Raw genomic sequence first — 9,221 nt, 5'->3', positions numbered from 1 at the left:
GTTCAGTAAACACTTTGCTAACACATGTGCCTTGTAGGGCTAACACAGTCTCACTGTTATTATTATTAACAGGATAATACGAAACGGTATTTTATAAAAAGCAGTAAATACAGCAGAATCGTTTAACATTTCCATCAAGTTCAACAGCTGCCCTCAAACCTTCTTTTAAAATTCATAGGTTCAAAATAGACATGCTAAGATTTATAAAAATAGATTTGTCTGTCACTTCAAATTTCGCATTTTTTCTTTTTTCTTCTTTTTTTTTTAAAAAAAAACAAGTGTGTCTCAATGAAAATTTTCACGTATTTGAAATTTGAACATCTGAGCATCTGGCAATTGGAAGATAATCATGGCTTCCATAGTTTGGAGTTAGACGACAATGGGTAATTGGAGAAGATGATCTTTGGCTTGCATAGCCTAAATGATTTTATCTTACTCATCCTGATGACAGGTAATATATATATATATATATAATTATTATCAGTTGCATTTTCTGGCAAGAAAGAGATTGAAGAACAACAATGTTGACTTCTGTGGCTAACTTCATATGTCACCTTAGGAGTTCGAGTTTGGTGCTAAAATCCTGACTCCTTCTTTATAGCATTTGTGGACACTTCTTTGTCTATTTGGGGCTTCAGTTACTCAGCTTTAATAGAACAAAGCTCACTAGAGCCTGTTACTTCAGTGTGCTCCACAGACAAGCAACCCCAGGATCAGCTACCTGCTTCTTCAAACTATGGCTTTTTTTAGATTTCGTCCTCGACTTATAGAATTAGAAGGCATGTTTGAAGAGCCTGCAAGACGCGTGGTGGGTAAAGGGGCTTGCTATACGATCTTTATGAGCTAAGTTCTAACCCTGGGACCCATGCAAAGGTGAAAGGAGAGAGCTGACTCTGCAATGTTGTTCCACATGTGCACCTCAACATTGATTTTCCCCACCATGCACTTACATACACAATAATACAGAGCTGTAAAGTGTCCGTGTGCCATGTCTGAAGAGCTCAGATGACGCCTATGAACACTGCACTCCAACCAGCCCTACCAATGTGAACACAGAGAATTTCCCTTGAAGAAGATCTGGCCTGGAATATGCCACTGAATGAATAAGCAAATAAAGATGAAGACATTTTGACAAGGCAGGACTGCAGCTGCCTTAAGAAAGAGGACCTTCAACCCTCAGGAACCCTTCTGTCAGTGTTATTAGGGCTCAGGTTTTTCCTCAACAACCAAAACATGGTGATCCTGCCTCCTTGCATCTATTTTCTTCTTTTAAAGAAGGTGATCTAATTTTTATAACAGAAGGTACTTGCTCCTGACTTTTATGTGGCACAAGCAATAACCCAAGCTGTCTTTTCCCTTGCAGTGGCTTCCTTTCCCCCCTTTCCACCCGCCCGTCCAGGCCTCTCATTACTGACAGGCCATTTACACCATCTGCTCATTAAGTGTCTGTTGATGGGAGGATGGAGGACACCTGGTGACCATGAAGTCAGGCCAATACACCGAGGAAAATCACAAAGTGGTACGAAGTGTAAAATAGATTGGATCTTGGGAGTCCAGAGGGTCGAATTTCAGAGAAAGGAGGGACAAGTGAAGCAGGTCGAGTTTCTGAGGCCCAGAGCTGCCTTTTTATTTCTTGACCTTGTGCTCTCTGAGCACTGCCCTTGGAAGGGAGTGGGACTCTTCGGGAAGCAGAGGCACATGCATTTTCTGCTGACTGGTTTCTTGGAGTAAAGCAAATGGTATACGGGGAGCGGGGAGCCTCCTCCGGCACCTGTTGGACTAAAGGCTGCTGAATTCCTGAAAGGCCATCTGTGTGTCCAGGTTGCTAGCTAGGTCATTCCTTCTAATTCCACAGAATATGCCCAGTCAACTGTTTATCATTTCTGAAAGTATGCTCACACTGAAAGACCCGGGTATAACCTGCAGAAACAAGGCCAGAGGGCTGTTCTCTGGAACACCAGGCCCCAGAGAATCAAATTAGAATGTACAGCCCTCGCTTTACAGAACTCCAGCAGCCAGTCCTGCCTCTCCTGGGCTCAGAATATCTTCAAACCATCTGCTTAGGTCATGGTTTCTATTTACAACATGAAGCTGCAACAGTTCTGTTTCTAGTTTATAAGTTCCGAGTCTGTTATCAGTTTTATGGAGTTTGGATTCACTTTACCGAACAGTGTACACTGATCAAATGAGCATTTAAGCCAGAACCCTTGCTTATAAACGTCTCGTGAGACCAAGCACAGCATAGTCAACATCCTGTTTCAGATTCCTTGTCCCTAGCATGGGGTATTGACAGCAACCTGCCTTATAAATTTGTTTTAAAAACTACATTAATACATGTAGAAGAATAGAGAAGTAGATTCTCACAGAATGTTAACTTCTAAGCAAGTGTCTGCTATTGTTATTGGAGCAGTAAGATCATTTGGAAACTTGTTTTCTTTCATTTCCACCCACGGGGAAGAGAGGCTAATTAAAGAAACTGTTATGATCAGCATTTGTATGGATTCCAGGCTCAAAGGCAAGGTGATAAACCTCTCCCATTTTCCCATTTCCCGCCGTCTTTCTTTCCATTATCTTATTATTTGATTCCCACTTCTTTTAGAGAAAATAAGAAAAAAAAAAAAGAAATCTATGTAATGATTCTTTCCTATGGTGTCTTCCTTGTCAGCATCTGCTTCATCACTGGAAGGTATTGATGTATTGAAGGTTCCCTCAAGCTTGCTCGAGCAGGGAATTAACTTCAAGCTCAGCGATGAGAAGGAATTCTGCAGAGCTGACGTATCATGCTGCCCTTAAAGCCAAGTCCAGCCCTGTACAGTGGGTCAAGTCACAGGTCTTGGAACTAGTATGATTCAAAGCAGAAGGGTGTTTGTGTGAGGGGAGCAGAGGGGAGAGACAGACAGACAGAGACAAAGAGACACAGAGAGATAGAGACTCATTCCTCGTTTTAGATAAACACATGGCAACCAAAAGTATTTATTGTTCTACTTATAAAGAATTGTGCACATGCGCCGATCACCAGACATTCATATAAATCCTTAGCTGAAGTGAATTTAATCGTGGCATCCTGGGAGAACTGACTGATGTCTGTATGATCCAAGGGTGGCTACTGATTGTTCCTGTCAAGAGAGCTGAACATCAGCCAACTTTCTAAGTTTTAAGGAGAACTCTAGAAATCTAGATTTTAAAAAATCATTTAGAATTTCCATGTTTTAAACATCATCTGAAATCTACATAGCGCAGTGGATCTTAGCCATAAGCTTCAATATGCCATTACGCTGTAGTCACCGAGTTCTAGCGTGTCCCACCACGTGGGACCGAAAAGTCCCACGAAGACTCAGGTGTTAACGTGTTGACCCCCAGCTTGTTGTACTAGAAAGTGAAGGGACATTTTAGAGGTCATGGCTAACAAGAGTGTCTTGGGCATTGCAGACTCTTTAAGGCAGTGGTTCTCAACCTGCCTATTGCCATGTTTTGATGTCCCCCACCCATAAAATTATTTTTATTGCCACTTCATAACTATAATTTTATTAAGAATCATAATGCAAAATCTGTGTTTTCTGGTAGTCTAACGTGACCTCCGAGAAAGGGTTGCTTGACCCACTAAAGGGATTGTGACCCATGGGTTGAGAACCACAGCCTTAAAGGAATGCAGGATGCTATTCTCTTCCTAGTCTCTTTTCCCTTTCACCTACGGAATTAGTAACTTTCTTTCTTTGCCTTTTCCCAACATGTGTTGTGTCTCCTTACCACAAGTTGAAAGAACTGACCTGTCCCATCTGTGAGGCCAAATATGCAGATTATGTCAGATGTTCTATTAGATTAACAAAAAGAAAGCTGGCTAAAGCATATCTCAGTAACTTTTAAAATTCTCTTATAGCAGCAGAAGCACCAAGACACAGAGGGCCCTTGCCTGACCCCTGTGGGTCTCTAGGATGGTGTCGAGAAACACCAGAGAGGCACCAGACAGCAGCAAGAGAGACACCAGAGGCCCCACCTCCATCCACGTATCATGGGCTGGGTGGGTGCCGCTATGATGAACAAGCACGTGGTGGATAGACGACAGAGAAAGGTAAAGTGCAAGGGTTTGTGCACTGCGAAGGGAGTTGGAACTGGAGATGGGAGAATGCTGAGGATCAGCCTGATGTGAGGCCTACTCAGACACCCGAGGCCAAGGAGATGTTCTGGTCCATGCGGAGGTCAAGGACCATGTCTGGGTCTGTGACCCTAAAACAACAGGGGTCCACGTCGATGTTCATGGTCCATGTCCCCACCAAAGGCCATGTGATGTCTGCTGGTCTGGCATGCTGCCTGGGGCCATGTTGTTTACCAAGGATTGCATAGTACTGTCTGTTCTCTTTTCTAGCTATGGCACTTTGGAGATCCTGCCTTGTCCCTGCTGGCTGAAGTGCTTGGGAGAGCAGGCCCCCACCTTGCCTGGGTAGCACAGTATAGCTGTCTCTGGTGACAGAGGTAAAGTCCTGAGGGTGTCAACTTGGGATAGTTGTCCACTAGTCTGCTGAGTGGTGGCATTGGCACAGGAGAGATGACCTCACCCCCTACCTATTGCATTTATGGCAGGCAGGAGAGCTAGCCCTGAAGCTGGAGAAATGTTCCCACTCCTTGCTGGTTACAGCACTCAGGAGAGCGGGATCTTGCCAGGACAGCGCAGAAGAGCTGGCCCTGGTAACATGGCTGTGGCTGAGCCAGTGGAGAGAGGATGTGAACACAGGAGAGCTGACACTGCGCCCTCTAGAGGCAGCACGCGGGAGAGCAGGCCCCACACCTCGTCCGGGCAGCACAGTGGAGCTGTGGTAGGTACTGGTTCAGGGAAGCCAGCCCCGAGGAAATGAGCATGGGAGAGCTGACCCCATCCCTCGCCTATGCAGTGTGGGAGAGCAGGCCCTTGTGGCACAGGAGTAGGGCTGTGGCGGATGAGCTGACCAACTCAGCTACCAAGCAGGCCCAGATCAGGGTTTTCAGTTGGTCCATTCCAACATCTACCACAACTAAGAACTGCTGAAGCACATGAAGGTTTAAGCCATGGAGAACCAAAGCTACAGGATTTCCATGACAAAGATAGTAACAGGATATCTGAGAGGAATCCTGGTAAGGATCCAACTTTGATAATGTGGCAGAAGCTCACTGGCCTGGAACCAGACCCATGATTTACTGCAGTGAACATTTGCAAGTAAAGCTGTTTGGACAAAAGGGTAGACTAGGTGACACACTGCAGCTTCCACTGGGGCATTTTCCTCCTTAATTAGCATTTTTATTTTTATTAATTTTTTTTGTTCTCTTCTTTAAAGGAGGTTTTAAGGGTGAAGGGTGGATATGGAAGGATGGGGAGATGAGCGGGATGGGGTTGCATGATGCGAAATTTACAAGGAATCCTAAAACATTAAAAAAAGAGTGAATTTCATATGCATCTGGTAAAGGCCTGGGATATAGAGACAGAGGTATATAGAGATGGGATTAAAGAGATTAATAAAGAGGCGTGTGTGTGTGTGAATGGGGAGTGTGTGTGTGTGTGTGTGTGAGAGAGAGAGAGAGAGAGAGAGAGAGAGAGAGAGAGAGAGAGAAAGAGAGAGACTAAAACTGTTCAGAACAAACGTGTTTTCCATTTGAGAATTCGAACAGTTAATTTTTTTAAAAATTTACTTTGAAATTATTTTAGATGTACCGAAAGCTGAAAATGTAGTACAAAAACTACTCTCTTACCATTTACTTGTGTTTCCCAAGTGGAACTTAGGTTTAAGTTTTGCTTTGTCCTTAGGTCTCATTCTATGTCTGTCCATGTTTTTGCAAATTCTCTGGAACTACTTGAAGGTTCAGTGTCCTACTTTTAAAGATTTAGTATATTTATCCCAAACAAGAATGTCCTTTTCTGTATCACAATGCAATTGTCAAATCAGGAGATGGTCACACTATTACCTAAATATGAGTTTATACAGATTTTGTAGCCAAGTTTTTTTTGCAGCTAAGAAAAGTTTCAGGTTCCAAATTTAAGAGTCTGGAACATACTGCATTTTATAGCCATGCTTTATTCGTGTAGTTCAATTATTATTCTTTGGTTGTGAGAAAATACCTCCCACTTTTCTTTCATAATAAGCATCAAACCAATTTGTACATTGATATTTCAGAGCATAGGGTATCCATCAATATTCCAGAAGATAAAATATAGCCTTTTGATGGAGGTTTGTTTAATATGTGCTAAGGATTGAATTTCAGTAGTTCTGGGTAGGTAGGAACATCAACAGGAACCTCTGAGTTTGTGGTACAAGTTTGACTGAATGAGGACATTTGAAGAAGACCATTTCTTTGCTCAGGAAGAGAAATGTTTCCTGTGTGAAGTACTTGAGCACTAGCTGTGCTGATTCCCCTGCAGGCTTCACAGCAGGCATGGAAAAGTGATCCATGAAGAGACAAGAATAAAATTTGGAATCAGCCCAATTCTATTCTAGAAGCGCTGGACCAGGGCTTCTAGAGTCTGGCTCAGATCATTTTACTTTAGCCATATTTAGGTGCAGCATGATTTTTGGAAAAAGTATTCAGATGACACATAACTCGGTCCCAAGTGCACCAAAATTTAAGACATGTTGACATTGAGGTTCCTTATGAAGTACAGCTGCCTTCTTTCACAAGAACGGATACTGTTGACTCAGAGATAGTGCCCAAGATTTAGGGTCTAGGGAGTTTGACTGACATAAACATAATGCCTATGGGTGTTGGGTTTGGTCTGGCCCTAAGATAGTTTAGATGTCACTTCAGCTGTTGTAAAGCACAGAAGACTTCATTCATAAGAGTGGTTTTTATGGTCTAAAAACATGTTCAAAATTTAGGGAAAAAGGTCTTAGATAAGTAAAAACAAATTCTGGGAGATACAGGCAGAGCTTGTCTCCTCACAAAGCAGAGGATCAGCAAGTTGTAAAACTACATCATTCATAACATTCCAGCAAGAGCAGCTGTACACCTCACTATGTTGAAGAGATAAGCTATGTGTGAAATTTTCCTGGCTTTTCCAGTGCTTATCTATGTGGATGAGGGTTTTTTTCTCCCTTCAGCTAACTAGTATTCTGATAATAATTTTGCTATTTTAGCCATGCCATACAAAGATTACACTCAAGTTCTCTTAGTTTTGCAAGTTTCTACCATTATTTTACTTCAAGGTTGTATTTGTTTTGATGATTGAATATCTAGAACCCCCAGATCTAATTGATACTGAAAGTATATACAACCTGTAAAGTTGATGGACTTGGTGGAAATGATGGCAAAATAGGATAGATGAGATTATTTGCAGAATTTGGCAATAAGAACTTTTACTCTTAGGCCTTGAGAAGATTAAAATATGAGATGAGGAAGCCCAAGGTTAACACGAGTATGGAGGTGCTGAACTATGCCATCCCCACTTTAAAATAAAAATGCTTATATCTGAAAAAACTACAACACACAAAGATTTTATAAGAAAAATAGAATACAGGCAAATGAATGAAAATATTAACCTAAGATGATAGTTCTGAGATACGATCCTTTTTCTATGAAATAAGATGCAATTGTTTATTCATTTTTATTAGTTCTGTGAGAATTTCAATGCAATGATTATATTTACCATCTCAACTCAAGTCCTCTCCTCCTAGATATACCTCCTCCCTACAGTCCTTCCCAATTTTGTGTCCTCTTAAACACACACACAAACACACACAAATACATACACACACAAGCACACCATGTCCAATTTGTGCTGTCTGTATGTTCTTACATACATGGCCTTCAATTGGAACATGTTGGCAGAAGTGGTTTGTTCATTCCCATCCACTCACTCAAAATAACCACACAGAAACTATATTAAATTGGTGCCAATGTGGTCAACTAAATCGAGATAATACCCGAGAGTAATTATAAAACATTCTAGACACCCAAAGAAAACAAATTTTAGCCACATTCTCCCCCACCTCCCCTGGATGGACTCTGTCCACTGGTGGTAAGCAAGGGCATCACGGGTCCTTTAAAAGAGGTGCAATAAAAACTGTGTGGCTTCTTAAAAATGGCAGCTTCTGGTTGACAGTACAAATAGCTCTGATTCTTTTGGGAGGTCCAGACAACGAGCATTTTACCAGGCTTTTTACCAAGGTTATTGATTGCTCTCAGCAAACTGATGATAAGGCCCTATTGCTGAAGACAACACTTATATATTCCACTAAACACGTTGAACTTGAGCTGGTGCCTAACTAGAGCCTTCAACTGTACTGACCAGTGTTCATAGTACTGGAAATGCTCGGTATGCTACCAGAGAAACAAGATAAACATCAACCCAACTAAAAGCCCTTTGACCTACAGTGCTTACTTGCCTTAAAGATAAGCTGGTGTGCCTTTTCCGGTGGTGGCGCCGCACGGTGAGGACCTCGTGTTCATACTCACAGCTTTGCTGTCCAAGGGTTCTCTGCAGTCCGTGCAAGTCTTCGGACGCAAGAAGAGAAGTCACAGCCGTGATGCACTGCAAACCGGGAAATGGGCTCGTCAAGGTGAACGGACGTCCCCTGGAGATGATTGATCGAGCCGCGCATGCTGCGGTACAAGTTACTGGAAACAGTTCTGCTGCTGGGCAAGGAGCAATTCACTGGTGTGGATTTCCGATCCGTGTGAAGGGTGGTGGTCATGTGGCCCAAATTTATGCTATCCGACAGTCCATCTCCAAAGCCCTGGTGGCCTATTACCAAAAGTATATGGATGAGGCCTCTAAGAAGGAGATCAAAAATATCCTCATCCAGTATGATCCCACCCTGCTTGTAGTTGATCCTCGGTGCTGTGAATCCAAAAAGTTCGAATCTCCTGGTGCCCGTGCTCGATACCAGAAATCCTACCGATAAGCCCAACTCAAAGATCAGGATTTACCTTTGTAATAAACATCCTAGGGTTTTAATGCTTCTTTTTCTGTGTTATGGTCTTTTTGAGACGTGGTCCCTATATTAATGCCCTAACTGTCCCTGGAACTCATTGTGTAGACCAGCCGGGCCTCAAACTCAAAGGTGTGTGCCACCACATCCAGCCACTTTAAAAAGCATCTTTTCCGGTCCATGTGTCGTTTGTGGCGGTGGCAAGAAGAGGGATTTGGTTTAGTTTGTTGTGCACTGCATTGTGGGCAGAGCCCAGGGGGTACAGCTTGACCTGTACATAGTATTTATGGATCTGTGTAAGTGCATGCAGACACCCTCTTGGTTTGTTCA

The 9,221-nt window shown here is 42.7% G+C and overlaps 1 pseudogene; it reads left to right on the top strand.

Moving 5' to 3' along the window:
• The first annotated feature begins 4,030 nt into the window (after positions 1 to 4,030).
• LOC130862047 (40S ribosomal protein S16-like) lies at positions 4,031 to 8,864 on the top strand (annotated as a pseudogene).
• Positions 8,865 to 9,221: the final 357 nt, after the last annotated feature.

The sequence above is a fragment of the Chionomys nivalis genome, chromosome 19 (assembly GCF_950005125.1).
Source record: "Chionomys nivalis chromosome 19, mChiNiv1.1, whole genome shotgun sequence".
NCBI lineage: Eukaryota > Metazoa > Chordata > Mammalia > Rodentia > Cricetidae > Chionomys > Chionomys nivalis.
Note: the sequence above shows the minus strand (reverse complement) of the source record. Positions and strands in the feature narration are given on the sequence as shown.